The sequence below is a fragment of the Macrobrachium rosenbergii genome, chromosome 26, assembly GCF_040412425.1.
Source record: "Macrobrachium rosenbergii isolate ZJJX-2024 chromosome 26, ASM4041242v1, whole genome shotgun sequence".
Taxonomy (NCBI): domain Eukaryota; kingdom Metazoa; phylum Arthropoda; class Malacostraca; order Decapoda; family Palaemonidae; genus Macrobrachium; species Macrobrachium rosenbergii.
In genome coordinates this window covers 15,149,569-15,173,507 of record NC_089766.1, presented here as the reverse complement: position 1 = coordinate 15,173,507, position 23,939 = coordinate 15,149,569, and the positions used below count along the sequence as shown (strand labels likewise).

Genomic DNA, 23,939 nt, shown 5'->3' with positions numbered 1-23,939 from the left:
TTTCCAAGCCATTCGTCAGTGGCTTTGAAATAAAGTCGAAACCGGTCAGGACCTACACCCCGTCTCTTATTTTTCACCTGTGGTAATATGTGATATATATATTCATATATAAAATATATCACACCCTGTCTTTAGTCTTTTTCATATATATGCACATATTTCTCAGCATTCTCTCTCTCTCTCTCTCTCTCTCTCTCTCTCTCTCTCTCTCTCTCTCTCTCTCTCTCTCTCTCTCTCTCTCTCTCTCATTTCCCCATGCAGATTTTGTGTCCATTCACTTTCCAGTTCTTTGTTCATTTTCCCGTGTTTCTTTTCATCTGTATGGGATTTTCTACTTCTTTTTATTTTCGTCTTATTATTTTATGTTCCCCTTTCCATGTTCGGTGTTTCTTTTGGCCGGTGCATAACTGTTATCATTAATTGATCTATTTATTTATCTGTTTATCTATCTACATGTGTGTGTGAATAGGTTACACTCGTCAGTTTATCTATTATAGTATGTATATTATCAAAAGGATTTATTTTTATCCATATTTTATTTAATTTTGCTAATTTAAACTGTGATTAATCAATTTTCAAATGGACGGATGAACGATAAATATACGAAAAAAATTCAGGTATAATGATCATAACGATGAGAGAGAGAGAGAGAGAGAGAGAGACAGAGACAGAGAGAGAGAGAATATCTTAACTGCAACTTGAAGAAGATATAATGTATGAAAATGCGATAACTGACAAATGGAGAGAGAGAGAGAGAGAGTCAAAGCATAGATTATTAAACCTATGAAAGGTCTTCAACATTTGAACATTCCACAACAACAAAACAAAACACATAATAAAAATACAAAAAAAAAAAAATAGAAAACAGCAAAAAGATTATATTACAATAAAAAAAGGGAATTAAAAGAGAATGAGAAAAGTGAGAGAGAGAGAGAGGAGAACGCGAGAGAAAGTCGTGAACCATAAAAATGGATTTAAGGATAATAAAAGGACAGAGGGTTTATTCCCATAAGAGATTATTCCCCTTCGTTGACTGATTATTTCATCCCCCAAACGTCATTTTGTCTGTCTTTCTTTCGCGCCGTTCTCTTGTTTATTATTGACTCGTATATTTATCCTTTCTTTTCTCTCTCTTTTTTTTTATTCCACTTCGTTTATTTCACTTGCGTTTTCATTTTTCAAGCTTTTTCTTCGTGGTGTATGTTAGAATATTTATTTATTTATTTATTTTTATATTTATTTATTTATTTGGTGCATGGTCTTCATCATGTAGGTCTTATATGTTTGTTTTCTATCTTTACTTGTTTACTGTTCTCTCTTAGTTTTTTATTCTCTTTATTTATTATTATCTCTTATCAGCCTCTTCAATATTCTTTTTAGTGTTCTGTAAAAGAAAACTATTGTGCCGGCTGTCTGTCCGTCCGCACTTTTTTCTGTCCACACTTTTTATGTCCGCCCTCTGGTCTTAAAATTATTGAGGCCAAAGGGCTGCAAATTGGTATGTTGATCATCCTTCCTCCAATCATCAAACATACCAAATTGCAGCCCTCCAGCCCCAGTATTTTTTTTTATTTTATTTAAGGCTAAAGTTAGCCATAATCATGCCTCTGGCAATGATATAGGATAGGCCACCACCTGGCCGTGGTTAAAGTATCATGGGCCGCGGCTCATGTAGCAGTATACTGAGACCACAGAAAGATAGATCTATTTTCGGTGTCCTTGATTATACGCTGTAGCGACGGTACAGAAAACGCGATTGCGCCGAAGTAACTTCGGCGCATTTTTTACTTGTTTATCATTTCTTCTCCCGTACATAAGGACGTTATACGTTGTGAAAGCTCTATAATATTAATTGTAACTGTATAGTTTCTAGTGTCTTATTTTCAAAGGTTGATTTTTGCATTTTTTTCTTTTCTTCATATTCGTTATTGTCTTACTTAGTCGATCAGCCATTTTTTGTTACTTGTATTTATGTAATGGGTCAAGTCCTGTCACCATCGGCACTTGGGGGTTTCAACACCCACCACGATACACTGCTCGCATCGGATTCATAAGGTAACTTGAAAGATGTATTATTATTATTATTATTGTTATTATTATTATTATTATTATTATTATTATTATTATTATTATTATTATTATTACTGACATAGCAGGGGGTTTAAACCCCACAGTCAACCCTTCCCATTTGCCCGAGCTCTGAGTCCGTCATGACAATCAACTTTTTTTTCACGAACTTCTTATTTATTTTTCAACTTTTCCTTGAGTCCTGTCATTCATTTGGTGAGCTCCATGGCCTTTTTGTGACCCATGTCCCTTCGCGTCTCATCTTCTAGTGCCAACTCAGGCTGTTCGTCATTTGAACCTTCAGTTCCAGTGCGTGTAAATTCTGCAGGAGGTACCCCACCTGATTTTCCTTCCCTCCCTAGGGGGTTAGTTCCGTCAGTGCACCTCATGCAGTGCACTGTAGGCATTACTTAAGGTTCTTTGCAGCTTCTAGTCCCATTCATCCCTTTTACTGTACCTCCGTTCATATTTTCTCTCTTCCATCTTATTTTTCAGCCTCTTCCAATAGTTGATTCATAGTGCAACTGCGAGGTTTTCCTCCTGTTACACCTTTAAGACCTTTCTAAATTTTATATTCTATCTATCTATCTGATCTTCCTCCCAACCACCAACCCCCCACCCCATATTCACACGCGCACCAAGTGTTTTAATTTCTTTTTCTTCTTTTTTCCCCTTTTATTCTTATTTCGATTTGTGTTTGAGGCTTCATCTTTTCTTATTTATTTTTTCTGTGCATCAAGTTTCTCGTTTTCTCTAACCCCCCTCTCTCTCTCTCTCTCTCTCTCTCTCTCTCTCTCTCTCTCTCTCTCTCTCTCTCTCTCTCTCCATCATCATCATCTTCTTCTTATCTTATTTTCTTATTCTTTAATCGCATCAATCTTTTCATGGCCGTTCCTTGTTATTCTCTCTCTCTCTCTCTCTCTCTCCTCATCATCATCTCTTCTTATCTTATCTTTCTCTTTAATCGCATCAATCTTTTCATCGTTCCTTGTTATTCCACAATTCTCAGGAAATACTTCTCTCTCTCTTCTCTCTTCAAGCACAATTCCAGGAAATACTTCCTGTTCTCTTCACTTCCGTCTTTTGCCCAGTTTTATTGGTTGGGTTTTTACGCTTCATTCTTTTCAATTCCTTTCCTTCTTCGTGTATTCCATTCATTTCGGAACTAATAATCTTTTTAATCTTTCATTTTTTTTATCGTCTTTATGTTTTCTCGTTATCATGACATTAATTTTATTTGATTATGTGTTATTCATTTTTACTTATTTTTGAGCTATTCATAATTATTTATTTCGTAGCCATTCATTTTCCATTTAGTTTAAAAAAATTTTTTTGTTTACAATATTCATTTCTTTATACACTTGAGTGTGTTTACACTTAGTGTCATTCATCCTTCTATTCATTTTTACTTATTTTAGAGCTATTCATAATTATTTATTTCATAGTCATTCATTTTCCATTCAGTTCTAAAAACTTTTTTTTTTAAATATTCATCTTTTTTATGCACTTAAGTGTGTTTACACTTAGTGTCATGCATCCTTCTGCAATCACTGTAATCAATAATTTTTTTCATTTATTATGAAATCGTCTTTTTATTTATCGTGGAAATATTACTTTCTATGTGTAATTTGGAACCAGTCTTCTGTTGTATACATATCTCTCTTTATAATTTTATGACAATGTTTATTGGTCTTTTCTTTAGCCATTTTTATTAATTCTATCTACATTCGTCTTTTCACCCTCCATCTGAGAGTCTCAGTTCTAGGCATTTATCATACCTCCATTTGTTATTTGCATTATATATATATATATATATATATATATATATATATATATATATATATATATATATATATATATATATATTATATCTATATATATATATACATATATATATATATATATATATATATATATATATATATATATATATACATATATACATATATATATACAGTATATATATAATATATATATATAGTTAGTAGTGGTGTGTATATGGAAAGAGTAACATATGGAAAGACTGAGAGAGAGAGAGAGAGGCTTCTGCCTTTATGTTTAATGAAAATATTTCTCATGATTCGGTCGTCAAATATCTTCCCCAGAACTGGTTCCATCAAATTTTCCATGATGTTGACAGATACCCCAAAGAAATTTCTCTGAATTCTGGTCTCTTTATTTGGATAAATTCCCGTGTTTTTGAGAGCATTGCTGCCAGTTTGTGAGAAAATCCTATGTAATATATATATATATATATATATATATATATATATATATATATATATATATATATATATATATATATATATATATATGTATATTTACAAATATATATGTGTGTATATATACATAAGCATACATATATATATATATATATATATATATAAATATATATATGTATATATATATATATATATATGTATGTATATATTATTTATATATATATATATATATATATATATATATATATATATATATATATATATATATTATAAATACGTTTATGTTTTTGGATCGTACAATAAATCCTTTGCTGAATATTGTTGTATTTGAATTTTTTTCTAGTAACTAATAAGTGTAATGTTATAGTCTCGATAAGCCCTTTTTCTTATTGTTATTGTTGTAGTTGTAGTTACTATTATTATCACTAATTTTTGGCTGATTGTTATCATTTCTTGTATTATTATTATTATTATTATTATTATTATTATTATTATTATTATTATTATTATTATTATTAGAGCTTAAATGTCTCATTGTAGTTCAAGAATAAAACTAAAACAGTAGGCATTGTATTTTCTCATCTGACATTCCCCATTCCCCAGGGAGTAGAGGGAGAGATGTGGGGGTGAATGGATATGGAGGGAGTGGGGAGAATTTCAGAAAGGGGGGGGTATGGGGGATATTGGTTGGGGTGGGGAGGAGGGGCTTTGGGGGTGGGTTGGGGAGTCTACAAAGAAAACGAACTGCTTAGTTTGTTTACTTCTCATTAAGCTTTATTTTTGTCTTGTTCTTTTCGGGGTCTTTCTTTAGTCTCTCCGCTCTTCATTGTTTGTGTGTATTCTCTCTCTCTCTCTCTCTCTCTCTCTCTCTCTCTCTCTCTCTCTCTCTCTCTCTCTCTCTCGGTGCTTTGTCAGATGGATGGATGATTGTCTGCCCGTGTTTGGTCTTCAGTTGATGTGTTTGTGTCTTTATTAGTGCGTGCGCTTGTTACTCTCTCTCTCTCTCTCTCTCTCTCTCTCTCTCTCTCTCTCTCTCTCTCTCTCTCTCTCTCTCATTAAAAAAATTGACGTTATTAATATCCTCAAAAAGAAAGAATGGATAAGCAGCATCACAACAAAATCTCTCTCTCTCTCTCTCTCTCTCTCTCTCTCTCTCTCTCTCTCTCTCTCTCTCTCTCTCTCTCTCTCTCATTATAAAGATTGACGTTATTAATATCCTCAAAAGAAAGAATGGATAAGCAGCATCACAACAAAATATCTCTCTCTCTCTCTCTCTCTCTCTCTCTCTCTCTCTCTCTCTCTCTCTCTCTCTCTCTCTCTCTCTCTCTCTCCGGTTGCTTTGTCAACCAGAGAAATAATTGTGTGCGTATGTTTGGCCCTGTAATTGCTGCGTTTTTGTGCATCTGTACTTCATTGTATGCGTATATCTAGACATGTATAGCGCGTGCGCACGCGACCCATTCCATAATAATACAAGTGTTTACCCTTTGTTGTGGATTACTGTGGCTCGTGTATGTGAGTGTGTGTTTTGAATTTTGAGTTTGTGGGCGTTTGTTGCCAAGAATTTGTGTCTGAAGATTACTCCTTGTGTCCGTCCACCAGTTAAAGGATGAACGTAAAAGTGACTGTTTTTTTTTTTTTTTTTTTATCTGGAGGCACTCCCTTTACGTGAAATGGTTTTATTTGTATATATATAATGTATATATATACACACGCATATATATATATGTGTGTGTGTTTTTGTGTGAATTTTTATCACATCACCGTGACACTGTTTATATTCTGAGACGCTAAGCCACAAATTCCGCTTAGTATCCAATTCGCTCGACCTCAGAAATAATACCGAACGGTAACTATAATTGATAAGTGGGTCGTTATCGGAAAATTTCCACGAAATTTAACCCCTTCTTAAGCCTCTGTATTTACAACCTGCAGTATATCATAGTGAGGTATTATGCTTCTAGGTTTATGAATGAAGGTATGTCTAATACGTAGCGTATAAATAAGGGATTGTCCAATTTTTTTCGGTAATACTGGTACTACAAGTACCACTGTCGCACTAGCTGTTACTACTACTACTACTACTACTAGTAGTAGTAGTAGTAGTAATACTTATATTAATGCTCCTTACGACGGTATCTTTTATGACACTGCTCGGCTAAGACCGGATTTACTCTCTTACATCGACTCGCTAGTGTCTTCCTTTTTACAAATGGGTGTTCTATTCCTAGGAAGACTGGTTATTTATCTATTAATTTATTTATTCATTGTAAATTTGCAAAGTGAATACCAAAAATCCAATTTCTCTTACAAATGTAAACAAGGTTTTGGATCTCATAATGGAGAAATTCATTAGTGCTATCTTGATGAACAGTGTATTGAACATTTATTCACAAATCCTGAACATGTAGATGTAGAAACATAACAGCAGTAACTATTAGACCTGATTTAACGCAAATATCTGTTCATTTAAAGAGATGGTGCCCTTGAAGCTAAATGGTTATCGTTTTCAATATGAAATTGCATAAAACTGTTCTGTTTATTTTCAGCAATTTCTCAGTTGCAAGGGAAACTGTAGGGGAGGGATGCTTGATAAACTCTACGGGATATTCCCTTAAGATTTCACTTCCTTGCATGGCGTGTCATCCATCGTCAACCTATTATTATTATTATTATTATTATTATTATTATTATTATTATTATTATTATTATTATTATTATTCAGAATATGAAACCTATTCATATGGAACAAGCCCACAGGGGTCACTGACTTGGAATGCAAGCTTCCAAAGAATATGGTGTTCATTAAGAAGTTGTAAGAGACTGATCAATTGAGTATTACCAACTGACGCTGCAACTCAACTCAATTGCACAGAGAGTAACTTATGAATATCTTCGAGACATTGGTTCGTTAATAGACCGTCTGGCGGCAGACACTTTTGTCTTTTATTCTTTGATCCATTTGCTCATTGAACTTTCTGTTAAACAACCGTCCATTTCCCCTACAGTTCTTGTTCACTTGGTCCCGTCTATTTCTTTGAAAAAAAGCTTTGATATTTTATCGTTATTACTAACTACCAATATCAGAAACGAAGCGGACTCCATGAAAATGTTATAAATGTGGTATTTTGGCTGAATAGAAGAGTTTGCATTGATAACCAATTAATTCGTCTTTAGATTGTTTTCGGTTTTCAAGGACGGCAAACGATGATCAGTCCTAAACGTGTTCTGGTTAGAACAAAAGAAAATCCAAACTAGCTGCTTGGCTGTTATCTTATGGAAATCTAGATGGAATTGTGCCGTTCTATGTCGGTGGTTTTTATATTTTTGTCACCTCTGAATTTGTACATATTTCTTTAATTATAGATCTGGTTTTGTATATGATATATATATACAGTAGATGTGTATATATATATATATGTGTGTGTGTGGGCTTGAATGTGTGTTTGTTTACAAACATGTATATATGTTGAATGTGTGTTTGTTTACAAACATGTATATATATATATGTATATATATATATATATATATATATATATATATATATATATATATATATATATATATATATATATAGAGAGAGAGAGAGATGAAAAGTTGTTTTTATATGTAGAGATATTCTGGATTCATTTCTTGTTAGCAAAGATGTAAAATCTTCCATATTACAGTCGGAAATCATCTCTAATATGTGAAATACTGACTTTTAATACCCAAATGTTTTACTGGGAATTTATATGCATGTATTTTCATTTGATATTGATTAGAATTTGACATCTCACATCTCCTTTATCCAAATACCCTCTCTCTCTCTCTCTCTCTCTCTCTCTCTCTCTCTCTCTCTCTCTCTCTCTCTCTCTCTCTCTCTCTCTCTCTCTCTCTCTCTCTCTCTCTCTCTCTCTCTCTCTCTCTCTCTCTCAACCATTCCTTGCTTGTTGAATCTCGGCGTTGTCTTTCTCCCCGCACCCTTTTCTATGGTCCCAAGGGGGTCTCCCCGCCCCCTTCCATGCTTTGTGTCGTCCTCCTCAGCACTAAATTGGAACGTTTGTGGTCGCTAATGGAAAACCAGAGTGAAAAGCACAACACAGTTAACCCCCTCCCCCAGTGAACCTTCTTCCCCCTCCCCCTTCCCCCTTGAAAATCCCCCTACCTCCATTCCCACCCACTTAGCCACCCATCTCCCAACTCCACTTTACTCCTACTCTCAGTTCTCTTGGGCGTATAGAGTTCCTTCGGTTGCCTCCCCCACCCCCAATCCGACCCCCCTAAGACCTCTCCCCCCGCCATGCTCTTATGCCGTCTCTCAGGTAGCCATTTTCCATCTCGTTATTTCTCATCTTTATTTCTGTGTGCTCCTCTTGCCTCTTTCCTCTCTCCTCGCCGTCTTTCATCTACTTTTTGTACATTTTTTGGCGCTGTGTTTCCTTCAACTTTCCTGACAGGGACCAGCTCTCTCTCTCTCTCTCTCTCTCTCTCTCTCTCTCTCTCTCTCTCTCTCTCTCTCTCTCTCTCTCTCTCTCTCAAATCATTTATGGTGTATTTGTCCCGGCCTCTCTCTCTCTCTCTCTCTCTCTCTCTCTCTCTCTCTCTCTCTCTCTCTCTCTCTCTCTCTCTCTCTCCTGGTTAAATTCATTGTCTTGTTTATTCTTCCTTCTCTCCCTCTCTGTCAAGTCATCTAGGTGGTGGTCTCTCTCTCTCTCTCTCTCTCTCTCTCTCTCTCTCTCTCTCTCTCTCTCTCTCTCTCTCATACATACATACATACATACATACATACATCATATATATATATATATATATATATATATATATATATATATATATATATATATATATATATACATACATACATACATACATACATATATCTTTTATATAAACTCTTTTTAATGCATACTAGTAAAATGAGTTAACGTAATCATTGTTGTTATGATAAACATGAAAAACGAGAAATGGCATTTGCATAACTCAGAGTGGCTAAATACAAGATTATGATGTCACTGGCCACTGCTGCATTCACAATGAGTGTAGCACACGAGGTTATGAATGAGCATGACGTCACAGAACATAGCGCGTACAAATATGAACTCAAAGTGCAGGTGAGCTCTGAGGAGGGCGGAATATATTCGTTTTTAACGAAGAGAAAAGCCCTCGTTGAACGTATCTATTATATCATCGAACGTTGTGCAACGTTTGCCAAACTTCAGAACTTTCTTCATGCTTCCGTTTCAAGATTCTTATAACCTTCCACTTGCAATATGATACTTCCTCTCTGGATTAAAGTACTAGTTATTTTTTCTCCACCTTTTTATTTTTCATGTCTGGCCCAGACACGGTACTGAGTTGCCAGCTCCAGTGGCCTCCGTGGGATGGTCGTTGGTTTGAAAATGGGACAAGAACAACCTTATTCGAACCTGCTGAGGAATAAAGTTATGTGCACACCACGAGAAATAATGCTCGATGTATGCAGCTGTAGATTTATCTTAAACGTGCGTTATATACATGTGGTAGCTGGCCGAGGTTGCACTAGTAAGGACCGTGGTTCGCTCCCGGCCTGCTGCCACTAGACTACAAAATTGTGAAAGGGTACCAGTGACAGCTAGAAGCTTAGGAAAAGGCCTGAAGCTAGCAACCTCATCTCCAGACTCGATGAGAACCGGAAGGCGCTAATTTAATGCCCTCACCCCTTGTAAAGGGAAGGAAATATATATATATATATATATATATATATATATATATATATATATATATATATATATATATATATATATATATATATGTATATGTGTGTGTGTGTGTGTGTGTGTGTGTGTGTGTGTGTGTGTGTGTGTGTGTAGGGATGTGTTTCACACCACAGACTAAACTTGCCTTTTTGAAACCTTTTCAGATATGACACAAGGTGAAAGATTCGTATATTACCACCAACCATAATATATGTTTATAATAATTTTATCATGGTTTCTATTAATATGAACGAATTCTTGAAGATACTGTATACCAATACCGACGATTCTTCTCGACAGCGACTTTTTCCTTTTTCCTTTACTCGACTAGTCGGTTGGTTAATTTAGATTTAGGTGGCTTATGCCAGCACGGACTTTTACCTAAGTGTGGTAAGGTGTGAAAAGGATCAGGAGACCTGATATGAACCTTCGGACTCTTCCCAACTGACCTAACTGTACTTAAAAGGGTTTTTTCTCTGTTCTCGAGCTTCGTTATGACCCATTCCCCACCACCCCGCACCGTCTCCCCCACGACCAAGTTTTCTAGGAACTATTACGATGTTCCTCCTTACTTTGAGAGATAAGAAGCTCCCAAAATGTTTGTAGAGAAAATGTAGTTTTGTATTCTCATGTCATTTTTCTTTTCTTTACAAGGTGTGGGTTCGTTAGTTGGACGCTAATTTAAGAAAAGATTAAAATAAATTGTCAGAAGGTGAGTTTGATATGCAGATGTTTGTGATTCAGGGGCCTGGACATTGACGAGAAAGGACACCAGCAAGTTTTAGGCATTTGAGGATTGAACGTATAATGATGATAATATTAACTGAAAGTACAATTATATCAATTGAATATGTAATGATGATAATAGTAATTGCCTGTATAATGGTGATATAATTTGAATGTATAATGATGATGATAATATGTGTTTGGGTGTATGCGGACAATAAATATACCGTACTATAATCCACACATTAATCAAATGCAGCCAGATTCACTTGCTGTGCAGCTGTGAATCAACCACGCGTCCTAAACTCTAGATAATTAACACGACGAGTAGTATCTGACACTGTTAATAGCGTGGAGGCAAAGCCACCAGTGATGATGTGACTTCCAACTGTTGGAAGACAACTGTTTAAGGTAACTGTTTATTCTGCAGATAGAAGATTAATCAGATTTGACGACGGGTCGTTCAGCAAAATGTGAACATGATGTTGATTGAAGTCATCTGTTGGTTTTGAAGTTTGCAAAAGTTATTAGACTAGATAATACCAAATGACATGCATACAAAGAGTTCATTCTTCACATACCCCCCGTTGAAATGGGTGGGAGGCAAAGAGCACCTTGTCTCTTGCTTCACAGGAAGGATGAGCAATTCCCTTTTGATAAAATGAAATCAAATCGTGATGCTTGGAATATAGCAATATCAACATTTTTACAGTAAAAAGAATAATCAAAATAATTTAATGGAATAAATGATGAGAGAGAGAGATAGAGAGAATTAAAAGACTCTGCTTCAATGCAGGCATGATGAGAAATCAGGGAATACGGAAGGACTGATTGATACTTTGTTCGTGACAACGACTAAGGATATAGACGCCGAGAGACAGAATAGAAGAGGTCAGGTCAGGGGTCAGGGCCATAGTTACGAACCCATCAAAACAAAACGCCTCATTTTCTCCAAGCTGATTCCGTCATCAGTTTTGTATTCCTGGGAAAGTGAGTCGCTTTAAAACTTAAACAACCAGTTTCCTTCAGCGAGAGAATGAATGATGTTTTCATCAAACAAAATGGAAGTATTGGCTTGCAAATATGAAAAATGGTTGACTCTCGGATTCTTTACCTACTCTAAGTCAAAAAATTTTCCCGCCCTTCCCAAATTCCCAAAATAACATTCCTTGTCATCTTTAAAAGGAGAGAGAGAGAGAGAGAGTTCTTTTCTTTCATTAGAACTTCCGTCGAAGTTAGTTATCAGTGAACTTTATTTATTGCTTTATTGTTTTACTTTCTATATCCATCACAAAACCTAGAACTCTCTCTCTCTCTCTCTCTCTCTCTCTGTGTGTGTCTCTGTAAATACCCAGTTTGCCCTCCATTGATCTAAGCAGTGAATTAGTACCATAGTTGTTATTTAACTGTTATGGGTCGGAGGTGAGGTGGAAAAAGAGATAAAGAGAAGAAGAAGAGGAGAAAAACCGGGAAGAAGGCCTCGATTTCTTTATTTCTTTCACTCCCTCTTTTAAGACATTCACTTTATGATGTGTACTCATTACCATGCTAACAAATATCATTACACACATATAATAATATATATATAATATATATATATATGTGTGTGTGTGTGTGTGTGTATGTGTGTATGTATATATATATATATATATATATATATATATATATATATATATATATATATATATATATATATATATATATATATATTAAGAGAGAGAGACTGGGTGTCGTGAAGATTCATTTTTAATTTTCATATTTGGAACAAAACTGTAAAAAGAAACGCACCCATGTAAACATTAAACAAAACTACCCCACCGACAAGGTGAATCCACTCAAGACAAGTAACGATCTCCTACTGACAGCGGACGACGCTTTTCAGTCCAATTTTGCACCCAATAAATTTCGGTTTTTGTCGGTGCCTCGGACCCGAGAGTTAAACCCAACCCTTTAACAAAACAGGCCCCTCACCCCACCTCTCCAGGAACCCCTCCCTTCCCCTCTGAAGACACCCCACCAAAGACCCCTTCCTCCCCACCCAGTCTCAGCCACTAATCCATATACCTAAAGCGAGTGTTGTAGCCGTGAGAAACAATACACTCTTATTGATGGCAAGCCCTCCACAATAACCATCCGTACCAACCTTGGAGGAAGGAATAAAACAAAAACAGAAATAATGAAAGGGAAAAATAAAAGTATTTCAGCGCCTTAATCTCGGTCGAAGTTATGGCCATTCAAGGTCACTCGAGTGTGAGAAGACAATTTCCTAATGAGAGCTAACATAACGCGCTTTTCATCACGGGCTGGTTTTCAAAGGCCCTCTCCAGGGCCGTTGCTTTGGTGGTGCGTTTCATTTTCCTCCTTTATTTTCTTCCGAAAGTATTCATTTATCCCTTCCTAGATCACTCCTGTGAGTCGCGTGCAATATATTTCTGATGTTCTTCGATACATCCACACTATAGCCTTTTGGCGAATCTCGTCCAAGGTGTCCCTCTTCTTCTAAGGTAAATTTTATGGAAGCCCAAACCTTCATAATTCCCCGACTGACATCCTCTCCTCTCCGACGCCACGCAGCCTTCTTTCATCCGCCTCCCTTTAAATATGAACAATTGGTGTTTTATTGTCGCAGCGGAACCAGATTTCTGTGCGTCGGACCCATTACCAAAATTGTGTATACGATCCTCGCGACAGAAGAAACTCGCGCGACGTGCCATATGTCCTTTGAAAACCACTCAAAAACATGCAGTCAAAAGATTAAGGAGTCTTTTGTTCCGGGTCTCGAGGTCGTACTTTGTAACTTGTAAGGAGAACAGCAGTTGCCAGATACACGTTGCAAGAGACCCGATTGTGTCGATATATTGTCTTCTTGTTCGAAAACACCTGTTGTTTCCCCTCGCAGTCAAGTTGGTCAGAAAAGAAAGAGAAGCGGGGATTTTGAGATTCCTAACTTGTCTGTGTGTAAGCGTGACTTCTGGGGACGTGAAAGAGCCAAAGGAAGCGGAAACAGATGAAAAAGAAACGCCAGTTGAGAAGCAGAATGGGTACTTGGTGTTAAAAGGAGTTCACGTTATTTGTTAACATTAATCTGCTGACACGAGAACGCTCCCGCGTGATGGTGCTTGATAGCATTAAGAACTTGTGGGGTCAGGGCAATTGTAAGGTTCAAGAAGCGTTGCGTAAACACAACTTTATCTTTAAAATGTGCTGCCGAAGAACTCTGCAATCACGCGTTAATGGACGTTTCTTTAAAGGCTTGCGGGTTGGAAAATCTTGGACCAAGCTACCGTCATTCTGCTTAATTACATAGGGGCAAATAGTTAAGAAAGCTGGCCCTTATGTTTCTACACAGAAAAATATGGATGTACATTGATCCTGATTATTATTATTATTATTATTATTATTATTATTATTATTATTATTATTATTATCTCCCCACTGCTATATTCACACCGAGTTTATCCGTCTAACAATCGGTATTTTTTCATTGTTAGTAGAATCATACAGACAAATATAGAAAGATCTTCCTGGAAGTCTCGGTCAGAACGGTTCATTGTTATCGATTCACCTTTAATAATTTAACGTGAACGCACATCCGCATGTAACAAACCAAAAGATCACATACCAAAAAGAAATAGAGTAAATTATACGGACAAAGAAATGAAGTTGAACAAGTTCTATCAGGTTAGTACGGACATTATCAGTTGTTGATAAAAATCAAAACATGTTAAGACAACCGTACACGTCGCTTGAAAGTGGCGTCATGGTTTCTCTTGAAACTCAGGAACGCTCCTCCAGAGTGTTGAAGGCCTTTATACATTTTTCTGTGTGACGACGATAATCTACGATAATCTACCTTTAGACTTGCCGTTGGGATTGCCGTTTCGACTCGTCACTTTTGAAAGTTTGGTTACTCAAGTATTAGGAATAAAGGACCTCTTGTCAACGGCAATGCAACATCCGAGGTCCTTCGATATTCTGTGGATAATAGACATGCCAAATAAATACTTGTTTCATTTGCATTTTGGAAGTGGAATTTTCATTCAACTTTCTCTTTGTGAAGGTCCACAAAATTAGTTTACTGTTTCAGGGCTCCAGGCTTCGTCGTTAGTATAGTTTGGAGGCCACATTAGCATCCAGACCTCATTGTAAACTAGTGCGACTGTCACTGGACCACAATGTTCCTTAGAAATTTCAGGGAAAAGAACTTCCGAAGCATCAGTGGTAAGTATCTGTGTTGGGTGTTTTTTTGGTGGGGCAGTACTTTAAATTGTATTTTTTTATATAAACTGAAAATTATACCCTTTTGTAGTGCTAGCCTTGGGATGCCTTTGGTTAAGTCTGCATCAGTTTTATATAAAAAAAAGTTAGCCTGTAGACATTTGCCAAAAAAAAAAGGGGGGGGGTTTGGCAGATTTTAATGAAACCCTAATGAAAGCTCAACCAAAACCCAAGGATTCATTTTATTCAATTTGATTTTGGCGGTAATGAAGAGACAGAAACACGGCGTTTCGTGGAACTTCATAGATAGACTGTGTCCAAAGGACATTTCCGTTAAACTTTGGGGGAAATTCTCACTGCCAGCATGGAAGGTTTCTCTGACTATCTTTAAATGCTTTCTTGCTCTATACCGTTGGTCCCAGCTCAAGATGCAGTTGGCTGCATACCAAAAAAAGCAGCTGCTTTTCTTACATTGGAAAATGGAACCTCTTTTCTTTATACATGCATGCATGGTGGCTCTCAGGCCTCGCTGTGACCCATTGCTACTTGCACCAAACACTTAATGTCAGTCTTTTCCGCCATCTCAGTCCCGTCATCATTTAGATCTTAACACCTCCAGGTGGTTGGCATTGTCATGGTGTAGGTCTAGGAATTAACTGTTGTTTCGCTACTCCTTCAAGTCATGACCTACCTTTTGTATCAAGCACATGACTTGCTCTTCGTCGTAATGTTATCATCTCAAACACAGTCCTCATTGTTGTAGGCGCACAGTATTTTGTTTCAGGGTTTTACAGTAAATAATTTCCTTTTTGTTAGTTTTATCAAGCTCTATATTGACCATGTTCGTTCTGTTTTGGAATATTGCACATAATTATAGTTCTATTTTTGTTTTAACGATCTTTTAGAAACATTCTTTGGACCTCGTTTCTATTTTTTGTATTTTTTATTGATAGTTCCAGCCTCTATTCTTCTTTTGAGAAGGCTGGGAAACACCAATCAGTTAACCGCATCCTACATTTTCCCCAGCTCAGGCTCTTTCTTCTTCCATTAACCTACCCTCTTTAGGGGTGGACTTACCGCTTCCTGTATGTATTGGCTTTGACTAAACCTCATTCCTATATATCCTTCCCATTTGTTGCTCCCTGAATTTAAGCCTGTGTCACTTTGTTAGAAATTCATGTAAATAATATAATTAATTCAGCTAATTATGGTAAAAAGTTGAAGGAAACTGTGCTTTAAACCAGTGGTTCTCAATACCCGTGGACCCCTTTTCGTCTTGATTTTTCTTGGTGGACCACCAATAGCCATTCCACGAAAAAAGAAAAGCTTATTCTATTTTCACTAATAAAAAAGTAAAGGAATTGTATCAAAAATTAAAGAAATAGTAATTGATTATGCTTATTTTGAAGGAAAACTAATTTAATGCAAATAAACTTATTCAACAGTTAAACTCTATAGAGCATATATGTACACTAGTCAATAATTCATAATACACCATTTTAAGATAAGTGAGTAATTTTAAAAAATGAAGATTTATTCAGTGAGATCTTTACGGTTAATGCTGCTCAGAGTTTTTTTTATATTCGGCTCCACCGATGTCAATGGTAGTCGAAGACGCTTTTTCACATTGTCAAGTCTATTACGAGCTTTTGATAATAAGTGAAAAAACACGACTAAATCCTGATTCAGCCAGGTAAGATAATGGAAAAGCTATAAGGTAGAGCTGAGCTTTATCCCAGATTAGTGGGTACTTTTTAGCAGTGTTATTTGGTTTCCATGTATTGTGCTTCCCAGCTTTGAATTTTGCGTGCAATATTTCTTCACTTTGCAATTCAGTGAGGGTCTCCTGTAAAGAAATGTCTGCTTTGGCAGCATTAACTTCAAAAGGAATTGCCACCCAAGTTGTATATCCATCACGAAGGTCACTAAACCGAGCTTGCATATTTTCATGCAAATCTTCCAAATATTGACCATACAATGCAAGGTCATCATCGTGCAAATCGCTGCTAATCGAGGCCAAACAAGAAAACTGTTCAAATGCACGACGTCTGATATTAATTTTGTACAGCTGTAGTTTTCTCAGAAAAGCAGTAATATCACATTTACTGGATAGATCAGAATTTTTTCCTTGGGGCTGTTTATTAAGTAAACTGATTTTTTTAGATATATCTGATAAGTAAAATACATCACATTTAGTTGCAAGCAGTTGTTCTCAAAGCTGGGTGTTAGACAGAGATAAGACAACAGTCCCAAAGTGCAATAAAACGATGAAGACAATTCCCCTTTGATAACCACCTCACCTCAGTATGCACTACAAGGCGTTCAAACTCTTCTCCATTTTCTCTGCAGAATTCACGAAAGAGGTGATCTCGAAGAGAATTTGATTTAATATGGTTAACCACTTTTATCACAGCTCTAAAGGCATCATGCAGTCGTCCGTCCAATTGCTTTGCAACTAAGTGTTGACGGTATATCACAGTGTATGCAAAGTACTTCGGGGACAGCCTTTTTCAAGAGTGCAATAAAACCATTGTATCTACCAGTCATGGATGGTGCACCATCAGTACATGCAATGATATTTTTGAGTGGAATATTGCTTTCCTTGAAATAAGTAACAACTTCATGACAAATTTTTTCACCTTTATGAAACATATGAAAACTGCGTTCCAGTCAAAGCAAGGCATATTCTCTTCACCCATAGGTTTATGAATCCCAGGGGAGATTAGGCAAATGCACCATTTTGGTTCCGAGCCCCCTTCAACCTTCAAGGTGAAATAGATATATTATAATTTCTCTTTGACCTTTATCAGTGAGAGAGAGAGAGAGAGAGAGAGAGGAGGTAGATATTCATCATGAAAACAAATTAACAAACATCTAAGGTCGCTGCCTTCTGCCTGAGAAAAGATGGGTGATTTTCACCGTTTGTTCTTGCCTCTGTAAAATGTGAAGTTTTTTCTGCTTGATTGCCATAAAATTCAAAGCTACATGAATATTTCTACTTTTAGTATTTTAATATGGCGTAGATTACTGTAGAAATTTCATTCTCAGTAATAACAACTGTTCTGAAGTAGAATTGCTCTATGGACCACTAAAATATCACCGTTGACCCCCAATTCGTTGTTTTGTGTGTGGACTCCCGGTAATGTTACATGGACCCCGGTTGAGAACCACTGCTTTAAACAATAATAATAACGACGGAAGAGAAGCTACTCACAAAAATTACGGATAGTTTAAATGATTAATTCAATGAATTACGGTAAAAAAGACTATCCATTACCATAAGCACGCTTCAGTTTCCGTCTCGTATAATTTAATTTCTTGTAATATATGAATTTAGCTGAATTCCTCGTGGATGACCTGACCTAAGTTAGTATCGGTTGCCGCTACAACTTGATAGAAACCGAGCCACGTAGATCTGTCAGAACAGTAGGGCTTCAGGATAACCATTTAAAAACTTGGATATTAGTGTAAATAAAATGATGTTATTGTAAACAAATAATAAGCAACTAATCTTTTTTTATATTATTCCATTTAATTGTAAGAAACGACACACTCTTTGGTGTTTTGCTAGAGCGAACGCTCCCTCAAAAATAAAGTTGAGAGCATGCGGCTAAAGCTTGCTGCAACCAGTCAAACCTGACGAGAAAGGGTAACACGTGAGATCTACAACGTAGCAGTTCGTTTTTGTTAGATGTGATTTTAGTGTGTTTCGTTGGCCCGAGCAGATAGAAATATGGTTAAAATTTGTAAATTATAAAAACGTGAGTGTGTGCTTCACTATGTGGAACCCAGTGGGGTAGGCTAATTCAACGTTGCGGAGCCCACGTAAATTGCCGGTATGGCCACATAGGACAGGTGCTTGAGAACATTTTGCCAAAGTGTTCGCCCAGACCTATGTTATCTTAGCACATTATTTGGTAGAACTAAGGTTAGGCTGTGATGTATTCCAATTTGTTGGGCGCGGATGCAGAGTAAGGAGATATGGTTAGGCGTGAGAAATCCGATGTGAAATCTTTCCTAGAATGCAGTAACCCGACCTAACTAGAGCTTAACTTCCAAACCTGACCCGGCCAGGGGAGCTTCACCCCTTCTGGACCCCCCCAAGTAACCTAACGTTTAATAGAGCGCTGTGCCCTAACCTAAACAGAAATTACCATCCTAACCTGACTTGGAATGCCATGCCCTAAACTGGCTTGGGGTGGCTTTGCATCCCCTGGAACCCCCCCCCCCCCCCAGTAATACTGAATATCAGGTATAGAGCGGTGGAACTAAATGTAGGATATGAAATTACCAATGCTTAACCCTGTCTCCCTACTCTGCATTCTACATACCTATGGATTTTATGGTGCGTAAAAATAGAGGCAGTTAGTTTGCAAATGAAATTGACCAGGATAATGCAGCACTAGGGGTAAATGTATGCTTTCTACCAAAAGTTGCCTCAAACCTAATATATCCTAGGTTAACCTAACCCAATTTAGTGTTTCATCATACACTCTGTTTTATAAAGATTTTTGGTATTTTTAACTCCTCCTGAGCCACAGTTTATACCCTCCAGTCATGTCCCAATATTAGTTAATGAAAAATATTTCTGTAGAAAAATGCTTAAGTTCGCTCACAAAATTTTCATGGAAATATTGATATGCTTGGAATGGGTGATGTATAACATCAACACTAGGCTAGCTACTTCTTAGCCAAGACCTAGACTTTAGGATGAAGGGTTGATCTTTTTCTAAAGCCAGATGTAGCCTAGTATTACAGTTTTCCTCCACTGACTAGGAAGTCTTTCTTATTCCCTGGATTATAATTGGATGAGGGAATACACTCAAAGCACTGTAGCCTATTAATTTTACCCCAGGGTTACCATGATTCTTACATGCATACCCTGACAATATTTTAGAGTGTGATCCGTTCGCATTATACAATTCTGAGTAAGGTGTAAACTGAACTTGTAATAAATTCAGTTGATTTTGAGTATGAATATATAAGTATGGTATTGTAAGGAGATATCTACTCTATTTTATATTTAAAGTACCAAGTAGAAATGTGGTAATTTTTACTTGAAAATGGGCAAGGCTTTTCAGAAATAATGAAAGCTTGCAGTGCAATATGAGATTACTTGGCCATCTCAACAGCCTTGCCCAAACCTTAGATTGTTCATATTTTTCAGTACAATCTAGGCATATGTTTTCAGGTATCTTAGTGTCATTCATTATTTTAGCAAAGAATTGTTAGTGTCATTCATTATTTTAGCAAAGAATTGTTACTGATAGTCAAACCAAAATGACTACAAACATGGCTATCATTAGCTACATTGCCAAACTTCTTCTTGACTTACAATCCGACTACAGTTAATCTGCATCCCACAATTCAGGGTTCTTTAATCTGGTCGTAAAATCCTACTTATCCCTATCATGGGCTGTCCTGAAGAAAGGAACCATTCTGGGACAGGGTCGACTTAATTTACAATCTACTATCACTGGATGAGCTAATAACAGTTTTTTTTTATTGCATTCTATTATTTATTTTCATCAGTGAGTCTGGGCTAGATATTGGGAATTTGTATAATTCATTTAAATGATTAAAAAGTAAACCATCCATATTCCACCCTGTTATCAAATTCTTAACTTACTGTAATTCTTATTTACTATAAATCATCCTTTACTCGTCAACAAATTTCAGTTCTTTCGCTCATTTTACGTCTGCAGTGTTAGAAATGCAGAACAATAGTGTCAGGCTGTTTTACCCCGTCTGACCTGGTATAAGGAAGATGTGGCAACATTTCTGCCGCATCTACACGATGTCCCAACTTAGGTCAAGGTTTTATGAATAAAATCTGGGGAAAGTGGCAACGTCTAAAATGTACGACAAGGTTGTAGTCATTTTGGTTTTGACTACAAGACCAAGCTTTGTTCACTATAGAGGTGCTGGGTTGCCTTGCAAAGAAAATACAAACTCAGTGACATGCTCGAGATTAGAAATGGAAAGATTCCTTTCACTAAAATCAAGGAATTTTCAGCTTGGAACATGTTTTGCTCCAGAGGTGATGTGTGTTTTCCCAGTTTGTCCTTGCTGAGTTGGACATGAAATATTCAGCAATCACATTTTTTAGACTTTCTCAGCTTTTGAGTAAGTAGCTTCTCTGCATATATATACCCATTTTTGGGACTGTGTCTTCTAAAATCTTTTATATGAATGATATGTAAGACAGACATCTTTCATAGAAAACTCTGATTGAAACCTTAGCATTTGACACTGATACCTGGTTTTCTGTAACCATTGTAACAACACTTGCTCCTTGTGGAATGAAACTGCTTTCTTTCCTCACCTTCAGTTTGCACTAGCTTAATATAGTCTTTCCATCTTCAGGATAGTCGCATGCAGCATTGTCTGATCACTAAATTTTTCATAGGGTGTAAAAAGTGAAAAATAGACAAAAGTAAATGTACTTTACTCTCTCTCTCTCTCTCTCACAACTTATCAGCTGGAATGCCGGGACCAAGTAATCCATGCCATAAAGTGAGACTTTGAAGCCTAGCCTGTCATAACCTAACAAAACATGATACAAATATTATAACCGAGCAGGGGGCTTTGCTCCTGAACCCTCCCAAACTCTTTGTCTAGCTTGGGGGTCACTCCGCAAGTTACATTACCGTTGCCTTCCTCTGATGTGCACTTACTGCTCTTCTCCTCGGGCGTGCACTCACCTCTGTGGTTATGATATATGTAGGCTTAGAAAAGTTAGTAGGAAGTAGGCTGGACTTCCTGCTAGAGATTGTTAGTACTGTAGTCTGTCTTGATGTTTTCAGAGCAGAGCTAGTTTGGGAAATTTTTTCTTTTTAAACCCATGGATACTTAAGAGATTTCTGTATTTTTATTCATTTTATCTCATCATTTGAACATTTATTAAACATACTGTACTTTGTCATAAGTGAATATTTAACAAAATTATTTGCCAGTGTTGCACCAATTATAACTTGAGCCTGTTTACATGTGGTGCCATATTTGGCATTGATTCATTTGTAGATGTGGTCTAATGTGCTGTCATTTGTTTTTACCTTTTTATGAATTATGGATATTTTATTACAACTGATTTTTACAGCTGCAGTTATTGCTAAGAATAGCACTTTGAAGGTCCACTTTCTAACCTACCTTCCTTAACCTAACCTAACATAGGAAATCATATCCTAACCTGACTTGAAATGTTGAACAAGGCCCCCTCCCAACCACACCCCAGATGAAGCATCAGATATAACAGTACACATCAGCATGTATAAATTATAATTTCTGCATGATATAAATATCTTAGCAACCAATGATATTTGACATAAGTAATATAGAAGGGAAGTTTTTCAAATTGATGATGTAAAAAGAATAAGAATAGTAAAATATCATAAGTAATTATGGGTTTTCTTTACAATAACAGCTATAGTCTATGACAGCTAAGGTTTTCACTGAACATCTTGCAATTTTCGTCTTAAGCATGGACCATCATTGTTGTGGCAAACCACTCGGTTTAATGTTCCTCTTGTAACCCATAAAGAAATATGGGCACTAACTTCGGGAATGAAGGTTGTTGTGGGTATGGAAAACCAAATGAGGGATGGCACCAAGTGCAATGTTGAAGTTGTATGGTAAACTCGGCTTCAAGGGTAGCAGCTGGGAAAAGAAAAGCTAATGTGTGACAAATTATTTTCCTGTGAGGTGCGTGAAGCTTACATTTTTCTGACCAACTGATGTGTTTTTTGTATGTTAATGATCACAGTTGTTGGGCAAACCACTTGTTTTTGTGTTTACTGAGCCCTCTCCATAAAATTGTTGGGGAGGTGTAGTGGGAAACAAGGATTGCCAAAAACAATAGTGAAATATGTATGCTCAAAACACAAGAGAAGCAGGTGGAAAATGAATGTTTCATACTAAAAATCACAATCAGTAGAAACATAAGATGAAAAGGAGAAGAACATTGTATGGTAATGTTATTACAGGGATACATCCTACTCGGACCTAACTTAACCTGGTTTGCAGCTTTAGCTGTAGTTCATCCTGCAACAGACATTGCGTTTCACTTCTCGCCTCACAATGTAGATGCCCATGACAGTACAGTACCCGAGTATCATTACTTGTGGGTACCATCCCAATTAAATGGAATTGAAATAATCTTCCATTATTCTGTGCAGGTAAAACACTTGAAATGACATCACTTTGACATTTAGCTGTTTGCTTTTCTTGCCTTTATTTGTGGCTTTCTTTTATAACCTTATAAACCCTCTCTGTAAACCTGGCTTTTTTTCACTTATGTGTGCTCTGCTTGCTTTTTAAAGGCCGGTAAAAGTTGCAGTTAGTTTTTCAAGATTGACACAAAGTATTCTGTAATATAAACAATGAATGGAAATTTTGGGTCCAGCAAGCAGCAAGGACAGTCACTTGAGGAAGTACCACAAAAACCAGGGTGCCTGGCCAAATCATGACACCTGGATGAAGGTACAGTACTGTACCTGTATTATCTTTCGTTACATGCGAGTAACGAAAGTTCTTTTGAGCTTATAAGCTTAGTATATATAGTCAAGTGCCAGAATGATTCTTAACCTAGTGGATGCTTCTCCTTAGAAACTCAAGTTGTTATGCTGATTAGTTTACCAAAATTTTAACAAAATTAAGGGATTTAGAAATTGCAGTCCTTTTCTCAAGTCTTCATTCATGATGTTTTTTAGTTACAGTACACTTTATTACTTTATTGGTAGGTAAAAATAAGGAATATGCACACATCAATTTCCCATGATGTGACTTATCATTTTGCAATACTACATTTTTATAATCATTGTCATAGTGTGTTTTGTTAAGTATATCTTAGTTTAACCAGACCACTGAGCTGAGTAACAGCTCTCCTAGGGCTGGCCCGAAGGATTAGATTTATTTTTACGTGGCTAAGAACCAATTGGTTACCTAGCAACGGGACCTACAGCTTATTGTGGAATCCGAACCACATTATAGC

The 23,939-nt window shown here is 36.6% G+C and overlaps 1 protein-coding gene across 10 annotated transcripts in view; it reads left to right on the top strand.

The window, feature by feature from the left end:
- The window catches only part of LOC136853074 (prolyl 3-hydroxylase OGFOD1-like), a 289,238-nt gene that overhangs the window by 245,955 nt on the left and 19,344 nt on the right, over positions 1-23,939 (top strand). For 2 of the 10 annotated variants that reach the window (XM_067128349.1, XM_067128344.1), the window contains exon 3: positions 14,820-14,953. The exons of 1 other annotated variant lie outside the window; for it this stretch is intronic. The gene's annotated coding sequence lies outside the window, so the exon portion shown is untranslated. Of the gene's footprint in view, positions 1-14,819; positions 14,954-18,319; positions 18,418-18,500; positions 18,787-23,939 lie in introns of those variants that run through there. 7 more of the 10 variants (XM_067128346.1, XM_067128339.1, XM_067128343.1 and 4 more) reach the window with 7 other exon arrangements.